Source organism: Cydia amplana, chromosome 15, assembly GCF_948474715.1.
Source record: "Cydia amplana chromosome 15, ilCydAmpl1.1, whole genome shotgun sequence".
NCBI classification, from domain to species: Eukaryota; Metazoa; Arthropoda; class Insecta; order Lepidoptera; family Tortricidae; genus Cydia; species Cydia amplana.
Window position 1 is genome coordinate 17,013,640 of NC_086083.1, and position 19,122 is coordinate 17,032,761.

The 19,122-nt window shown below is 34.6% G+C and overlaps 2 protein-coding genes across 3 annotated transcripts in view; one reads left to right on the forward strand and one right to left on the reverse strand.

Annotated features, from left to right (window-relative positions):
* LOC134654676 (uncharacterized) overlaps window positions 1–19,122 on the reverse strand; it is a 262,505-nt gene that overhangs the window by 100,363 nt on the left and 143,020 nt on the right. The window lies entirely within an intron of this gene.
* Window positions 1–19,122, forward strand: part of LOC134654673 (prothoracicostatic peptide) — an 87,743-nt gene that overhangs the window by 28,984 nt on the left and 39,637 nt on the right. The window lies entirely within an intron of this gene.

The window sequence follows — 19,122 nt, forward strand, 5'->3', positions numbered from 1 at the left end:
CTGAATAAATGTATGGCAAAAATATTTATTAAAATATAGGTAGAGTACATACTGTAATATAAACAAAAAATTAAAAACTACATAAAGCTACAAACAAAAATTAAACGAATACGCTTAACCCGCGCTTGATAAATAAAAAATACGAAATTTTTCATTTCATTCATTCAAGGCGCGCTACCTGCACGCAGTGCACGCAGAACGAATCTGACATGAAGCCAGTGCGATGTGGAGGGATGGATAAAGACATATTGCCAAAAGAGCGAAGAGCGAATCTGAGTAATTATTAAGTACATAGTACATGAAAGATCTTTTCGGACATGAATGAGCATTCAACATGATATATATTACATTTAATTTAATTTGAAAACTAAAATTCATATTTATTTGATGCACACTAAGCATTGTCCCTCTAATGAAACGGCTATAATTAGTTCTTGTCTGTTAATTCCCGACATAATTACCAATACCTACATCTGTACCGGTAATCAAGTACCAATCGCGATAATGTAGTCGATTACAGCGTGAAAGCCTTTGCAATCAGCCCCTAATTGGCATACACTTACTGTTTCAGCGAAAACTGGTATATTGATACCATTTAGTGGTATGTCCATTTTCAGTTTGACGAATTTGCAGTTACGTTTAGCAAAAATTATGTACTTATTTAAGAGGCTGATATTTATCGTGATGATGATGTCCTCCCAGACGTATCCGTCGACGGCGACACCCGGACTCAAGACATGCAGTATAGCTCGCCATTTGAGTCGTAAGTGTATGTGTAGGAGGGCTTGGGCCGAGATTTTCGAAACTGGCGTTTAGCGTCAAGATCTTTGAGGCGTGCACTTCGTCGTCGAAGTCGAAGTCATTGAGACCAGTGTTAATCGCAGTTCGCCAGTCCGACCTCCGAATTGCAAGCTCCTCCATTTGTCGTACCTATGCTATATACATAGATTACCTATATATTAATATCAGTAATCCTAATCACGATAGAAAACTTAAAAACTTTTCCCATTGCTATCTGTACTTTACTATTCACCTTCATTATTTCCGATAAAATGTAATGAAGATTATTGTATAAAATAACAGTTCTTTTTCACCCGATTGTTCTTCTTACATATATATTTGATCTTCATATATTATTGTTTCATAAAGAGTACTTAAGTAATTAGCTAATTGAGTTTACTCGCTATGGAGCTCGATTCTAAGTTAACAATTTGTCATTGCTTTAAATTGGTTTTGATACGTCCTTCGCGATAGTCTTGGTAACAATAAACGCGCAACTTTCACTTCATTTTGCATGCACCTATCAGCGTCAGCGATCTTCGAGGTCTTATCAACACCAGTTCACAACAAATTGTTAATCTAAATCGGGCTCGATAATTTATTACTGTATTAAATTGATGGATGTAATTTTAAATTAAATTAAATTAAGTAAATAAAATTTATTTAAGGCCTACAAAGGATCAACAAAAATAAATAAACCAGCACAAAAGTCAAATGTTAAACAAAACTGTGCCTGTTACATACATTTATAAGTAACACGGCAACCTGTTGGAAACTAGTCTCCTCCACGTAGCGATAACGAAACAATGCCCCCTGGAATTCTCACTCTATTATTTAGGAGGTACATTTCTTAACATTGCGTACTTTTCAAGCTTGCCTCGCAAATGTGATTAAATAAGTTATGAATACGTAAACAGTAATAGTACCATAAATGGATATAATTATCTTCAAAATCTGTTAGGACCACTTCACTTTATCACTACATAGTATAAAACAAAGTCGCTTCCCTGTCTGTCTGTCTGTATGTATGCTTAGATCTTCAAAACTACGCGACGGATTTTGATGCGGTTTTATTTAATAGATAGAGTGATTGAAGAGGAAGGTTAATGTATAATTTGTTAACCCGTGCAAAGCCGGGGCGGGTCGCTAGTATAATATTAAAGTACCTATCTATTTTGTGAAAGTATTTTTCTAGCCCTTTCAAATAATAGTTTCTTCATATTAAATAAGACAGACACAATAAAAACGACAAAATACTAACAATTAACGTCACGCGGTGGACCCAACTCAGCGTTTGCTGGCATTTTAGCCTGCGCTGACCTTCCCTTTGGGGACAGGGTCCATCTCGTTTCGAATAAATAATATTTACGAGTAAGAAGCTTTAACCTGACTACAATTTTCTTGGATTAAAACCTTGCTCGCTTTTAAACTCCATGAGACCTCATTAAGTCATCGGCTCGTAGTATAGACGTTACAGTGGAACACATGAAACATAACCCGATTTTTCTGGGGGCTGAGGGAGGGGGGGAGGGGGTCAAAATGTACCAGCGCAACATTAACATTACCAGCGACGGCGACTGTGTTCGGTGGAGCCACATTTAAGTACCGTCTTTTGTTATAAAAATATTTACTATACTAGACATTGGTTTAAACTTTCACGATTCTCACACATTATTATTTACTTTAACGGGTTTTTTACCAGTAGGTCTATAATATTTTCTAGCAGCTATGTAAACTGCGAGGGTGACTCCGCCAGGTGGAGCCACATTAAAGTGCTTCCGCAGCTCATTACGAGCTCGTTAGGCGCGAGATGGAAACGCTACTAACCGAGCCTACCACTGCCGACGTTCCACTACATTCTAGCTTTCTTATTGAAATAAACATTGCTGTCTACAGCATTATATGTAAAAAAAAACGTGAAAATAACGAAGACAATACTACACAGAGGTATCATGAAATGTTTTTTAACACTTTCACTGCCAAGAACACGCTAGATTTGTTAATTTTGTATTGGAAATGTAGCACTTGGCACTGATAGTAGCATCTTTAAACTTTTAAACTAACTCCTATAACAACGCGTAGCATCACCTAGGTACTGAAATCCTAAAACAATTCAAAATTGAAAGTCGAACACTACTCGTACCGTCCTTGCCTTGCCTTGCGCTGTTTTCAAACAACAAGTGGTCACTAATATAAACAGAAAAGTTGCTTATTATTCATCATCATTTTCTTTAATAATATTTATTAATAATATAGCAAAGAAAAGAGATTATACCTAGGTACATACTTAAAGCAAATATTTCAGACAACGCATACAAATACGATTTGTTTACATAAATATCACTAATGATCTGGGTCTAGGTAAATAATGAACAATTAGTTTTAGTCCAGGAAATACGACGAGTCTAAAAACTTCCGAAAATAACTTTTTACCCTATGGTTCAAAAAAGTTAAAATACATCGTAAGCATCCATCCATCGCTCCTTCGGAAACTAGTTACGACCTTCATCCAATCAAAGTTGCTTTCAACTTGCGAAAAATGAGGCTCTTTAGGAGCCTGCGACATCTTGCCACAGGCGGAGCTCTTAACAGTAACCTAATGAGGCCAAGACGTAAGTTGGAGAACCCGTGCGAAATCGCCTTTTCATACAAACGTACCTAGTCCTCATATTCCACTCAGCGGGTTCAGCACGGTTCCATTTTTATCGACTATCACTATGCCCGTCACTTTCGCACTTACGTACTTGTTAGAACGTGACAGGCATGGTGATAAACGATAAAAATGCGACCGTGCTACTAGGGCTGGATATTAACTCTATTGAAAATATTTTAACACAATTTGTTGCATATCAGGGGCATAGCTATGGTTAATATACATCAAATTATGTAAAATTATTTTCAATAATGTCAATATTCAGAAAGGAAAATGGAGACTACTTTTATATGGAGAAGCTGTCGTCCCTTTTTCCCTTAAATACCTTTATTAGAGTCCATAAAAGCTTAGCCGGTAGGGAATTGGGATACTTAATTTGACCAAACTTAGATATTCAAAGCAAACAAACAGACCCCTAAATCGAAAATTAATTAAATAAAATATTTTAACAAAACTCACAAGTCTTTTTGAAATTTTCTACTGTTACTATTTTTTGTTATTCGCTCGTATACTAATAAATTATGTGTACTGTGGAGCTGCATTAATCATTCAGCGGCCGGTCGATTTTCAAAGCCTAGTTTGTAGCGGTTTAATTACACCTAGGTACTTTGATCTGCTTATATTGAAAACTTTGCCCAGCCTGGACATTTTCATTATAATCTTATTTCAAACTTTATAAGCTGGACTACTTTTAAAATATGTAACTAAGTATATGTAGTATATATTATACAGCACTAAATACATCTTTTGTATACTTATAGGACATAAAATATGTGCTTTAAAATGTATCTAAACGAAGAATAAATGTTTGTCAAAATTGCACAAATACATATATTAAATAGGTTCAGCTTTAGGTATATTTGTTGCTAAGAAAAAAATATCTTAGGAGAACTATATTGATATTGACAGCCAACGAAAAGCCTAAGCAGCCTTTCAACTGACACACAGATGAGAGGAGACGTGTATGTATGTGTAGCTGTAGACTCAACTGCGGATATGTTTGATGCCGATGTACTTTCCTACACGAGATCGACATAATAATCAAGCTGTTAACAATCTTGTAACACCAGATTATCAGTAATCACTGATCTTGACTTAACATGACGTTTGTATTAATTACAAGTAATAATATGTACCTGTTACGATACGACAATGTTGAACTATGTTTGAATTTAGCCGTTAAACATACACACTACATGTAATGAACGACGTAACAGTGAATATAGGATCGCAAGTATAGAAGTTATTTTAACGTACCTACTCGTATAATTAACACTTGCACTGCGTGTGGAATCAAAATCGTTGCAGACTTATCTTGGTCTAACTCTACTTTTCAAGAAAGAGATATACTTAAAAAAAAAACAAACAATGACTAAAGTCTAAAACAACCAGTCAAGTCTTTAAAGAGTTTAAAGATTAAGAGGTACTTATATCAAAGAGTCGTATCTACCAAAATCAAATTTTAAATTTGGTGCGTGCGAGATACAACTCACTGCCAGCCGTTCCAAGGTCGTATCATAACAATGTATAAACTCGAACAAATAGTAAAGTCTAGAGCGAGCTAGTAGATATCGGCAAAATGTAGCAAACGTGTCGCCGAAACAGACTTACACGCGAATAAAAAATGTCAACCTAAACCGCCCAAGGACTTTTGGAGTTCTAAGATAGAACCGATGGAACATGGAAGAGTCGTTCACTCTACTTATTGTCACTCAGATTCGTGGCCTGCTTAGATGTACAGTTGATATAAAAATATATGTACCTATTTTGTGGCTGTTCACGTGAAAAGGCTTTGTGTGGTAGGCACTCACAAAAGTGAGGACAAACTGAAAAGTATTTCCATGTTCCGTCCATTCCAATTTGTGCATTACAGCGATTACATGTTGCATGCAAAGCCTGAATGAAAATACAGATAGTTATTGTTTTTTTTAAGTAGTTTGAAAGGTCAAATTTTAGCAGTAATTTTATTCGAATAATTGAATAACTAAAACAGACTTCCCAAAAAACCTACGTTCCTTTATGTGACTGTATTTTTCAATTACTGATTGCGAAAATTCAAGTTCTTTCTTCAAATACATACGTTTTTTTTTCGTTTGCAGCGTGATCGAGTATTAACTAAACATACTATATACAGCTACATATTAATGTAGCTGTATATTTTATTTAATTAAAAAAAAGCAAGAATGGATTTAGTGCTAGTGTACATATACTGTTTTTATACTAATATACGCCCAAATTAATATAGTTGTGTTAAATCCCACTCAATTAAAAAAGTCTTTCCACAATTCAACGCAAAGCTTTAAAATATTCATTGAATTCAACGTCACCCTCTCCATAATATTGGACTTCGGGTCAAAGGATGAAAGATTTCATAAGTTCCACAAAATTAATAATTCCCTTTATGGCAGTTTATTAGGCTTAAACAAAAATATTGGGCTACGATTGTTCTGTAACACACACAAAAGGCTTTGTGTTAACAATGGAACAGCCAGTTTATTCATAATTGTAATTATTTCGTTAAAATTAAAAGATAATTCTTATTGACGTAAAGTTTTGAAAGCACCGTATACGTATTGGTACATTTTCATTATTAAAGTGTTTGCTGTATGAAATAATTAAACCGTTTAACCCTTCGAAGATACCGGGTCAGCAAATAAAACAAAAAGGTAAATATTGTTTCCTAAAGTGTTTTAAATAAATCTACTCGATTAATAATCCCGTCCACATTAAGGGTAACATTCCATTTCTAACCGCAGCTGCACTACTGGTACTGAACGCGTCGCTGTTACTGTCAATTTCCATAGTAAAATGAACAGTAGTGCAGCTGCGGTTGGAAATGGACTGTCATCTTAAGCCGTGATTTAACAACGAACAATGCTTTCTCTAAAGTTGTAGAAAGTGCACAGCTAACACAAATAATGTAGATTTAATAAATACCGACTATACCAATTACCTAAACTTAGCAAAATGCTATATTTAGAATATTACAACTTACATATAATAATGATTTCTACGAAACTATTAATTTCTGCCGAACATACATGGGTATCAAGTCTTCAGGTATCATTCATATCAGGCCTTCGTTTGATATATGTACCTACTGAAATCGGTACCTACCGAGTAAAATTAAATATTCGGCATAAAAGGATTACCAATATTTAGCGATTTAACGCGACCTGAGATCATCTGACGAAAGCAGGTATTAAAATACTATGTGTTTACGTCATGGCCTTTAGTGACAAAGTATAACATTCATGTTTTCAAGTTAAGGTCATTATCATTGGAAAATTAAAAAAAATGTAAAACATTTTTTGCTAATTTACATACATTGTATGGGAGAATCGCATGAAAGCGGCACTAGTTTCACTTAAAGGAATATCCTGAAATTTATTTTCAGTGTTTTGTGATAATAGACACCTATTTAGAGGGTATATGCGTTGTTAATTTCTAAGAATCATAAAATAAAGGACACCATAGTGTATAATTTCCAACAACGTATGCAAGTTTACAGTATTAGACCAAAGCACTTACAAAAGAAGCATTTAGTAAGGTAATAAATAGCAAGTACACTTGACTTAAATTCTAACTGAATATTTTTGTCAAAATAATAATAACCGCCGTCGTTATTGTATGTACATAATTAAAATTTACCCTGTTAGTTCGTATCCATAAATGTACATAGTTCCGGGCTTCACCTCATCTGTATTTAAATTTCCCACTAATAGGTATTCGTAGGTTGCACTAATAGGAAAACCGTGTAGTAGGTAACAGAGTAGGAAGGGATACATAATCCCGCGAATGGGAAGCAAACCATCATCTCCTGCTAATGACGATTTTTTGTAGGAAATAATCGATTGTATTAATTTAATGACTTTGCAAATACCTACTTAGCAGAGAAGTGAAAGATTGGTTCTTATTCCTGAAGAAATGTATATATACGTGTACATATACTATTATGTCCATATAGCCCAATTGTGGCCCAAAAAATACCAAAAACGTACTTATTTTACAAAAGTCATTAATTTTTTTGTAAACTTGTGTTAAAACATTGTTTCGTTTTAGATTTTTATTTTATTTTTATTAAGATGACGCTCAACCGTCTATCAGTAATCGTTCCGGAGGAAATGGCTGACGCAACTTGTGCTTAGGTCTATTGAATCAATGGAAAAATCTTTAATTCGTTCTGATCCATATCTTGTTAGTAAGACATTAAAAAACGAAATTATGAACATAATATATAAAAAAAACTATTTTCTAGATATTTTCTAAATTTTACAAAACCTATAACTTGACGTATCCAATTCGCTCTGTGCAAAGCGGGTGTTTGGGGAAGCCGAAACGATCGCAGCGCTTGATGTGGCCAATATTGACAAGATTGGTAACCGTGTTTCTGTCAATTCCCATACTTCTCAGTTATTTTAGCTTTATAATCATTCTTACGATAAAAATGGGTCACGATAGCTATTGTGTGGTAAACTGCAATAATACTGGACGAAACAGTAATAGTAAATTTAATATATTTTCAACGCCGAGCTAGATATTAGCCTTTTATACCATATAGTACTATTCCAGGCTTAACAACGTAATCGCTAAACATTTTATCTAGTCTATGTCAACACAGAGTAAAGTAAAGTAAAGCTTTATTTGCGTTAAATGTGGTTAACAAAAGGTCTTAAATATTACAAATTGCAAAGTATCACACATTTAGCTGAATTGCAGCATGCAAAATATACACCTTATATATATATCTATAAAATCTCTTGCAATATGTACACAAGCTTATATACAATTAATATACCTATCTAAGAGTTGAATGCAAGAAAAAACATGAATTTAAATACATTAATAATTTGGCTATTATTAAATCTAAATTTATATAAATGATAGAAATAAAGCAATAATAAATAATATAGTATTTCTTGTAAGCAATTGAGCCATATTGACCACTAATTAATACTAAATGTCAGAATACGTAATGAATATGTCAATTTCTATGAGTTATTTTTATTAAAAAAATCATTTAATGAATAGTAACTTTCTTCAATTAACCATGTCTTAAGATTTATATAAAATGTATGTCCAACTAAACTAGTAATAGATTTCGGCACTGTATTATAAATTTTGCTTAGCATATAATAGGAATTATTTTTAAATAGGCTCAAATTTGCTACTGGCATGTTCAAAGGTTTTTGTGTAATTGTTCGCTTATTATTATTGTCTTTAATCAGAAACAGGTCCATGTGTTTTTTTACAAAAGTGCATGCCTCCAGAATGTATAAACATGTGAGCGTTAGAATCCTGTGCTGTTTAAATATAGGTCTACATGAGTCTAAAGGCTTTAATCCGAATATCGCTCTTATGCAGCGCTTTTGAGCTATGAAAACATATGAAAGAATGACATATCGAAGTCGAGATGTCGAGTTTTTCTTGTATGTTAATAAAATAGTATGGCTAATACAGTGTACCAACATTAAATGATTGTAATATTAGTTATTGAAAGCCCATCAAAAGCACACTTTTGGCATGTAGGGTTATCTGTCGTCTGTCACAAGTCACACAAGTGACACAACATAAATTGTGCCTATTAAGCGGGAGAACATAAATTTTTAACATAAAATGTGTTGATTAAAACCTGTGAAAAAGGTCAAAGTTTTTATAATTGCAAGCATCGTACGTATACCCAGGAAGAGGATCACTAAGTGAGTCATCAAAACATAGTGAAACATGCGTTTTTTAATTGAAACAACAACGAAGGAAATTGCGAACGCTAGGCGGCGCTGCCATCGTGCACGGTGCCAATAGAATCATATCATGTTAATTTTTATTGACATTATGTTTTACGTAGGTACCTTTCTGCAGTCAGCAAACACCTCCAGACCAGAATGCTGTTGGTACTGTTCCTAAGCCTGCCTATCAACGAGAAGGGTTTCTTTCGCATAACCGAATGAAAACCATCTGTATGGGCCTCGGCGAACTTAAGGGATACACTACATCATGCATTACTATTGTTTAGGTTTAGGTTTATTAAATAGTAAATATTTATTGCATTTTATCGTAGTGGCGGAAGCCTCGTGGCTGTCGAACGTGCGAGGTGATAATCCTCGGATCAGCGGATATTTTCATCGTGTTTACCGTCTGCTCGCTCCAACTGTATATGGGTACTAATCTTAACTCATTACATAATTATACTTATATTCAGATAAAATATTCAAGAAATTATTTAAGTGTCTTTACGTTCTTAAAGGGTCGACAACCCCTGCACTTACAATACAATACGTAAGCAACGATAACCGCTTACAATCTGCGGATCTGCAATAAACAACACGTTGTCTGCCACCGGAACGGGACAAAAAAACCGGTCCAAATAAGTCAAAACAAAACGTCACTATTTTACTTATTGTATGAGTTTGTGGTAGAACTGGGGTATTGTATCTCGGTCGCATCTTTCCTGTAGACATCGCAAAATGAAGACGATCAAAATCTAATTTTTACGCTTCACCCTTACTGGAGGGGTAATTTTTTTCGGTAGGTATACTTGAGTTTTAAATTAGAAAAAGCGGCCAAGTGAGAGTCGGACTCGCCCATGAAGGGTTTTGTAGCAGCAAGTAACATAATATAAAAGTTGTATTAAAAAAAACATTTTACCACTTTGAAAGTGTCTCTCGTGCATTCAGTTTCGAAAAAAAATATTAGAAACCTCAATATCATTTTTGAAAACCATTATCCATAGATACCCCACACGTATGGGTCTGATGAAAAAAAAAATTTGAGTTTCAGTTCTAACCCCCAAAATTTATTGTTTTTTTTTTCTATTTTTATGTGAAAATCTTAATGCGGTTCACAGAATACATCTACTTTCAACAGTTTCAGTAAGTTTCAACAGTATAGTTCTTATGGTTTCGGAAAAAAGTGGCTGTGACATATGGACGGACAGACAGACAGACAGACATGACGAATCCATAAGGGTTCCGTTTTTTGCCATTTGGCTACGGAACCCTAAAAATGACCATTCCCTTATCTTCGAAACTACTGGGTCTAAAATTTTGAAAAAAATACACAAAATAGTTCTTTACCTATAGATGATAGGAAACCCTATTAGAAATGTGCAGTCAAGCGTGAGTCGGACTTAATGGACGGAACCCTTGGAACGCGAGTCTGACTCGCACTTGGCCGGTTTTTTTTTCAGTAGGTAGGTATATACTTGAGTTTTAAATTAGAAAAACGCAATGTACCCGAGTCATTAATTTTGATCTCATTATTCACAAAAGTGACTTTTCTCTATAATCAGGATAAATTTCAACTTTCTGATCTAATAAAAAAATGCAATATCCCCAAGTATAATACGTGTTGTGTCTCATAAAATATACTTTGTATTTACTACTAGAAGTATACGTAATTTAATCTCTCAATCAGCAAACGTCACGCGGACAGACGGTTAATATTTCAAATATTTATCGAACAACGGATAAAACTTGATGGATGAAACGCGGAAGCTTAGACTGAACGCCGCAACGCGTATTTACTGACGGGTCCGATAATCACTTGGCGGTAAATATTGTAAAACTGGCTAAGAGCGTGTCGGGCCATGCTCTAGTTCCGTATTACAACGAAAAATAAACAAGTTCTCAAATTTAAAAGGATAGTTGAGACGGCTTTTCAAGCAAGGCCCTCTGACGGTCTACCGTGAACATTTAAATTTCGTTATCTGCCTCTATCGCTCGAATATGCAAGAGTGATAGTCAGTCAGATAACGAAAATTCGGTTTTCGATTTCCGCGGTAGTCCGTCTGAACCCTAAAAACGGCGATCGAGCGTAAATAAAACTCTGTTTGTCGCTTTATTTTATGATATTTGCAACGTGCAGGCTTAACCGAACGTTCGTGTCGGTTTAGTCAATAAACGAAAACAAAATTTATTCAAAACGGCGAGGGAAAAATGGTTCGATAATATAAGAGTGGTTTAAAGGCTTAAGGCTGATTGTTATTAAAATACGAAAGGTAAATAAAGAAGCAATCTTATTTTACTGAGGTGTATCGATTTACGATTATATTTATGTTTCTCATCCAGTTTTATGTAATGTATACACATAGAGCGTTTCCACATTGTCCTATGCGACATTGGATGTCGGATGACCTTTTTGGAAAAACAGCTGCTGAAGAGCACACTACTTATGGCACCTAATCCTTTTATTTTTGTATTACCGGTTTCTTTTGAACAACAAACAATAATTTGATGAATTAAATATTAAAAGGCACTATTTGCCGGTTTTGCCTATATTTCGTTAACGTGGGATCCATTTTGCTTCCACTTGAACTTTTTTCCTAGAATATATTTAAAAAAATCTAAATCATTTAGTACCCTGTAAAAAAGTAGCTTTTATACAAGGTACAAAATGATTTAGATTTTTTACTTAACTTTCGGATAATTGAAAATACAAACTTATTTTGATAGTTGAGGAGAATCATAATATCACGAATAAATAGTATTACATAATTAGAATGTGACCACATGTTCCGTGTTCATATTTTGTAAACTGCTATATATGGGCCGATTTTTATTTTATTGCCGTGCAATTTTGATAAAATTAGGTAATCACATACGGTGAAATTGCGCTCATATTGTATAGAATATTAGGAAAATGCAGCAACTTTTATCAAAATCTGACGAAAATAAAACGGGCCTAAATACTCACCTATTAACACAACGAGAAAAACGAGATATATCATGTTCACTTCCCAAATAAGTACTTAGACACCAACTTCCTCCAACTTCTGAGGCAGAACTGCCAATCAGACACTTGTGTAAATGCAGTAGGTACCTAATTTAGTTACTAAAGCACTTCACTTTAGTTCAGCTCCTTAATATTATTATGTAATACAGATTATTATTATTATTATTATTTTAGGATTTTAACGCATTTAAATATTATTTTTCAGGCACTCTTTAATTTTTACAAGTTTTAACGATTTTATTTGTTTTGTAGAAATCGTGAGTGTGATAGAATATACGTTGTACACTTTAGATAAGGCGTATTTTCAACTTATTTAAAGCCAACCACAGTTTAAATTCACTTTTCCCGAGTTTAGTTTAAAAAAATGCAAATAAACACTCCACTAATAGGTGTACATATATACTAGCTCTGGCCCAGTGATATGACACGTTCGAAAATAGTATAAAAACTGTGAACGCAAACAAAAAATAAATTAAACACTAAACTGTCGGCGCGGCTACGAGTGGGTATGTAACTGAAGCAAACCAAACAGCCTTGTTTGTCATGCACGCATACACAAATACGGGACACATGTGACATTCACCAATTCGCTGTTTGCTGAAACCAATTGGTGAAAATAAAAGGTATTTAAAAATTTCCTCGAGCGTGTTTTGTCACGAATTGATTTACATATTGGAATTTTTTTTATTATTTTATTCTCTTTCCTCTGTGACTAATCTGGAGATGAAGACAATGACAATTTTAAAAGGGATATCAATCTGCTACCAATACCACCATTTTATAAACTTTATTGATACCTACATGTTTAGTTAAATTTAAATAATGCTAACAACAGTATTTAACAATACCTACATATAATCACCTACCGTATCTTATATGGATTTGATACATATATTTTTAAGTTTTATTTTATTTTTCTACTGTAGACCCCTTCTTGGTAAACGCCTCCTCCAGCTGTTTCCATTTGGATTTATCTAATGCTATACTTTGCCATTCTTTGCCTGCAGTGGCAACAATCTCGTTCTGCCACCTGGCTAGTGGATGTCCTGTCTTCCTAGAGCCCTGGGGCCCTTCCATTTGGTCACCTTTCCTGTCCAACTCCCGTCGTTAAGCCTTGCCACGTTGAATTAAATTTCTTAGATTTAGTAGGTGTCCTAGCTCAAGGCTGTCTAATTATACCTACCCCTCATATACTTTCCAAGATTAAGCGCCTCCCAGTTAAAGCCAATACGCCTGGCATTGAAATGTACTGTACGTGTTCTAGATGCCACAATCCTTCAATCATTGTGTGCGTAATGGAATTACCGGCGGTGCGTGCGCGACACGTGATTTGGGTCTGAATAATTCGACAATTTGGAGTGTAGTTGGCGGTATTGTTGCATGTTTTACTTACTTGTGAGTGTCAGAATATACCTACCTACGTTCTACCTACGTACTACTACCTACGTAATATACCTACGTTCTTTTGTTCTCCACTCAAGATCTAGTAAACGGTTGTTTTGCTGGTTATCCACAATTTGGTTCACATCTGGTTATTAAAAACACGTTAGATAGAAATTCAGGCGATTTTCTTTGCTCAATGTGTCATATTGAAAACACTGAACATAAAATCGAACTCTCGCCCCACATAGCGCTGCACTGCACTGGTGATGCTAAATAATTCAACTAAATCGATATGCCTTACGATAGGTGCTACTAGTTAAGTCCCCAAAGCAAGGAGTTCTATTTGCAAGTTTCATATTTCATTGTTTTTTCTGTAGACAATTAAACTTCTTATTAGGTAAACATTGGCATCTAATACTGATAACTTTTATGAATAACTACTTTTGTTCAATAACATAACATTTATTGTTATAATTAAATTCGCACAAATAACTTAGGTATGTAATTTACAATATATACATTGAAAATTAATGTTTTATTGTTTGTCTATTTCAGGTAAGTGGCCCAATCCTGGATATTAAGTAAAGTAGCGGTTTATGGTAAGATTAATGTTAATAACCTAGTTAACATACGATATTAATTATAAAAATAGGTCTTCACTTCAACCAACACGCGTTTTGCAGAATACCATTATACCTGAATATATAAAACCACGTCACCTGTAACATCCGTGTCGTACTAACTTAAATGTAATGCTTCTTCATATTGAAATACTACGTGGTAAAAACAAAAGAATACTGAATTAAATTGTCAATGGCTGTTTCAACTGCTATGCGTGGTGAGACAGTATTATACGAGCAACCTAAGGCGTGCAAACAAAAAGACAGACACCCTTCTGGTAAGCCTCCGTGGCTCAGTTGGTTAAGAGCTATCGGACTTGGGTATCGAAAGGTCGCAAGTTACTGTACGGGTCTTGCCCGAAACGGTGAATCCCTCTAAAATAAAAATTTGTAATATAATGAGAATTTTGCAGGATGCATTTTTGTATATTTATTTATGTACCTAATAAAAGAGACGCAACATGCCGACATAACAAAATTCCTAAAGCCAAGTGGAACACAGTAACGTCTAACCCCACGTGCGTGTTTTAAAATAAACGAAAGGATTTTCCTGGTACCAATTTGTTTTAACTCTTTGAACGTTATATTAAAATTCACAAGACGTTTTCTACGCATCACATGTAAACCTCACCTGAACACATTAAAATTACTTTGGCAGCATACGAAAATAGCTACGCGTCAGGCCGCTCATATCTGTAATGATGGTGGTATTTTTATTATCTACTACCTTCAAATTTTCCTTACATACTTGTAGAAAATGATAGCTCCAATGACAGACAGTAAAAGCGTGACTATCTCCACCTTAGGCCCCTTGCGCTAGCGTCCGTATTCATCTACATATTTAAAAAAGAAAGAAAGAAGGAAAATACATTTATTTACGTCAAACCAAACCAGTTAATTACATAGAATATATATACAGGGTGTTTCCTGTAATAGGAGCAATAAATTAAACTGTAGGCTGTACTCCTCAAACTGACCAACATTTGTTAGCAACTATAACTATATTTACTTACGAATATTGATTATTAAGTTATTCCTGATCACAGACCAAAACAATCTGCTAAACTTTCGCGTCATTGGCGTTCAATGTCACCGATCGTCTTGTTCCAAAGCCTGTAGAGACATTGAATCTCTAATCCGAGAACTAGCGGCTCGCCTAAATTAATTCTACTAATCCTGGAATCGATTACAAATCGGCGATAATCGAGCCATTACCGACTCGGCTCGGCAATCAGTTTGCTTTGGATTACATTAATTGCTTGCTGAGTTCAACCGGTTATTAATAGTTTTAAGTAGAAAGATTGACTGTGTGGGATAATTGTAAGCTTTAGGTATTTTCTTTGTACTTTAGTGCAATTATTTAGGTGGCGATTTTGAAGCTGACTATATCCAGGACCATTTTCAATTGCTTTTTCATCCGGGACATAAAAACGAATAGATTAATTAATTAAAGTTAACTCGGTAGGTTGGACGTAACGGAGTAGGTACCTAACACACGTATTTAGAATTATGGTGTGCCTATACATAAGATAGACTTTTACATGCATAACCCTAAATATCTTTGAAAATAAATATAAGAGCGTACTGACATTTTACATTATTAAAAGCCGGCAACGCACCTACAATCCCCCTGGTGTTGCAGGTGATCATATGCAACGGTAATTGCTTACCATCAGGCGATTCGTCTGCTCATTTGCCTCCAAAAAAAACATATATTTCTTACTCGTATTAATAAAACCTTCTATCATTTACCAACTACTTATCTATTGCGATAATGTGTCATGTATTAAGTAGGTACTGGACACTAATATTGTTTAAAGACCTACATCTATAATTACTTATATCATTTATTGTTCTAAATTTTCGAAATATATCTGCAATGTCGATATTTCATAATCGTTCCTTGTGTGTACACTCGCCTAATATTACTACTTGTTTGCCGAGCGCATTAGCTCCTGAGGAGCAATATTCTATAGACGTATGGTTTAATTCAAAAATATTTAGTTTTGAAAATGTACATGTTGTCTAAAAGATTTAGATTTAGGTATATGTTTACACGTATAAATGTCTAATAATTACTTAAACGTAGGCTCAGTATTCAGTATTCAATAAAAATATTATTTTTTCTTCTGATTTATAATCAAAACCATAGAGTTCAACAAAAAAAAGTCTAACATAACGCAATGTAGCAGGTATACCTTAATATCGTTAGCTTTAAGTTGGGTAGGTACCTACAGAAAGTTAAATGTGCATAGGTACATTACATACAAATTTATATGACTGTGCTAATAGAGTGAGCAGTTTTCAGTGTTCAATATCAGGGGGCCGATTTTTGAATTTCGATCGCTCGATTTCGTCACTCGAAAATCAGTGGAAAACGGCGAAATGCTGATTTTTGGAATACGAGCGATAGAAATTGGGAATCCAGTGGTATTGACCACTAGTTTTCAATTCTATTAGTAGAATTTACATGCCTAGTAGTGGAGATATTACTGAACGAAATACACGAAATCGAGCGGTCGAATTTCAAAAATCGGGCCCCAGGGCAGATTTCTATTTCCTTGTCAATTTTTTATTTCATTTTGTAAGTTTTAAGAGCTCCTAATTCTGGGCATACACCCAAAATTCTAATTTGGGACAAAAAATGTATGTCCTTTTCCGTTGGGTTACGAAAATTCCATGGTTTTCGTAACTCAGGGGAACAACTTTTAAGATATACCTACGGTGAAATCGCGCTTATATTGTACAAAATAGGGAACTATATTTATATCTATTCACCAAATTTTAGAGAAATCTGGCGAAAGAAGACAAAATAAAAGTCAGGCATCAATGTGATAATTCCCGTCAAATAATTTTCGAGAATGAAGCCACTCACACTGATTTAAACTTTCACTCCACTTGAAGCCACTCCTCTAAAATCGGCACTTGCTTCATAAACCACTATATTTCACTTGATTGAGGGTATTTGCTCTCTAAACTACGTCGAAACCCGTCTTATTAAAATAATATATTGAGCTGAAGGCTGTTTATTAGGCAGTTATAATCACAACACAGGGAGAGCTTTCAGTTTTAAAACACATTCAGTACAAAAATGCTCATGCCGGACACTAGTGGAATCCCACCTTTAAATACACAAATGAAAGTCCTTACCAGGACTAGAACCCGGGACCTCCTGCATCGTAGCCAGGGTCACAACCAACTAGGCCAGGAAGCCGTCTAATACCTACACGTGGATGCATTCACGTGGGCAAAGTTTATGGACTACATAAATTCGTCTACCACATTAGAATTAATATCCCAATATTAAACATATCAAACGTAAAGGCAAACAAAAGCCTTCAAATTAATTCCATCAAATTGGAATTCCTTGCGTAGTTCATAAAGGTTCTCGCTCTCACCTTTCCCAAGTCAAACAATCTTCGGCCCGATTCGAGCTTTAAGATACGTCAAATATTAGGTAAGATCTAGATACGATATGGATTAGATATGACAATGTCAAAAGTGACGTTTCTCCAAACAATTTTACGAATACGAAGCGTCAGAAGCTCCGGCCCGGGCCCGGCCCGGTCTAGCGTGAGTCATCCTTAACACGTTCGTGCGTTTCAGTGAAAATACGATGGCGAAAAATTATGCACTACTTCTGTAGGTACTTGAGGCTCAAATAAGAAAAACTTTTATTAATCCACAGAAGTGACCTTTTTCCAAAATGAGTTTGACCCGTCTCGATAGTTCTTACGGAAGCTTGTGTCGGCAGAACAACGCAATGCACTTAGTTATTTAATTCCACTCTTTACAGACAAATATCATAATAATACGATAGAGAGGAAAAGCTTGTAGCTGTAATTGAATTGCTTTACAGTGAAAACACATACCTAGTTTATGTTTGTTAAATTTATAGATCTGTAACAACTAACTACATAGTTATAAATCTTTCTTTCAAAATAGTCTCTTTTTCGACATCTCCTTTCCAAATGCATATATGGAAAATACATATTTCTAAAAAATTCTTACGTTTCCAAATTTTTACTGTTATTGGTTTGCCCAGACTATAAATAACTTATTATTTACTTTATTTTCATTGTCTGATAATTTAACTATGTTACCACCTTTAAGTTACACTTAACACTTTTCTTACTTAATTCAATCAAAGTGTCTTCGTAAAAACTAAGAACATAAGAACCTTATTATACAACAAAGCCTGCAGTCTGCCTGCAGCAGCAAGATTATGGTTGATTAAACAAGTCTCACAATGAGTTTACTAACCATACTGCGTGCGTAGACAATGAAACTTTTCTACGACTCGAGACGGGGAAAGATAAATAAGCAGTTTGTGTGTATTATTCGTGAAAAAACAGTTGTAGGTACAGGTACAGGTAAATACTTATCCAGAGGCCGTGAGTTCAAGTCTCACCCAAGACAGTAATTTTTCCACTTTTAAATTTATTCTAAGCTTAACTTCTAGAATGTCTCTACCTCGACGTGAGGTAGAATTACATCCCCACGAGATATGATGGGCATTAAAATCACCAGCAAAAAGCATTGGCTCTGGAATAGATTTAATTAATGTATCAAAATTTTTTTTGATGAAAACGGGAGTACAATTTCTTGGGCTGTAAAAACTAATTATGTTTATTTCCTTATTGCCTATACGAACACCAATATTTTGCATTGAATTATCAAATTTTGTTATCAACCTAGAGTAAGCAATGCTATTATGAAGTAAAATGGCTACACCATTGTGCTTATTACCTGTATCATTCCTCTCAACTCTGTACCCTCGAATATTAAAATTTTCATGTGGCTTTAACCAGGTTTCGGAAATAATAGCTATGTGAATATTGTTGTCATACAAAAAAATTGTTAAAACTAGTCTGTTGCTAACAATAGCCTGTGCATTCCACTGCATAAAGTTAGTAAAAAAAATCCATAAATATGTATAATGAATTAAATTAAATT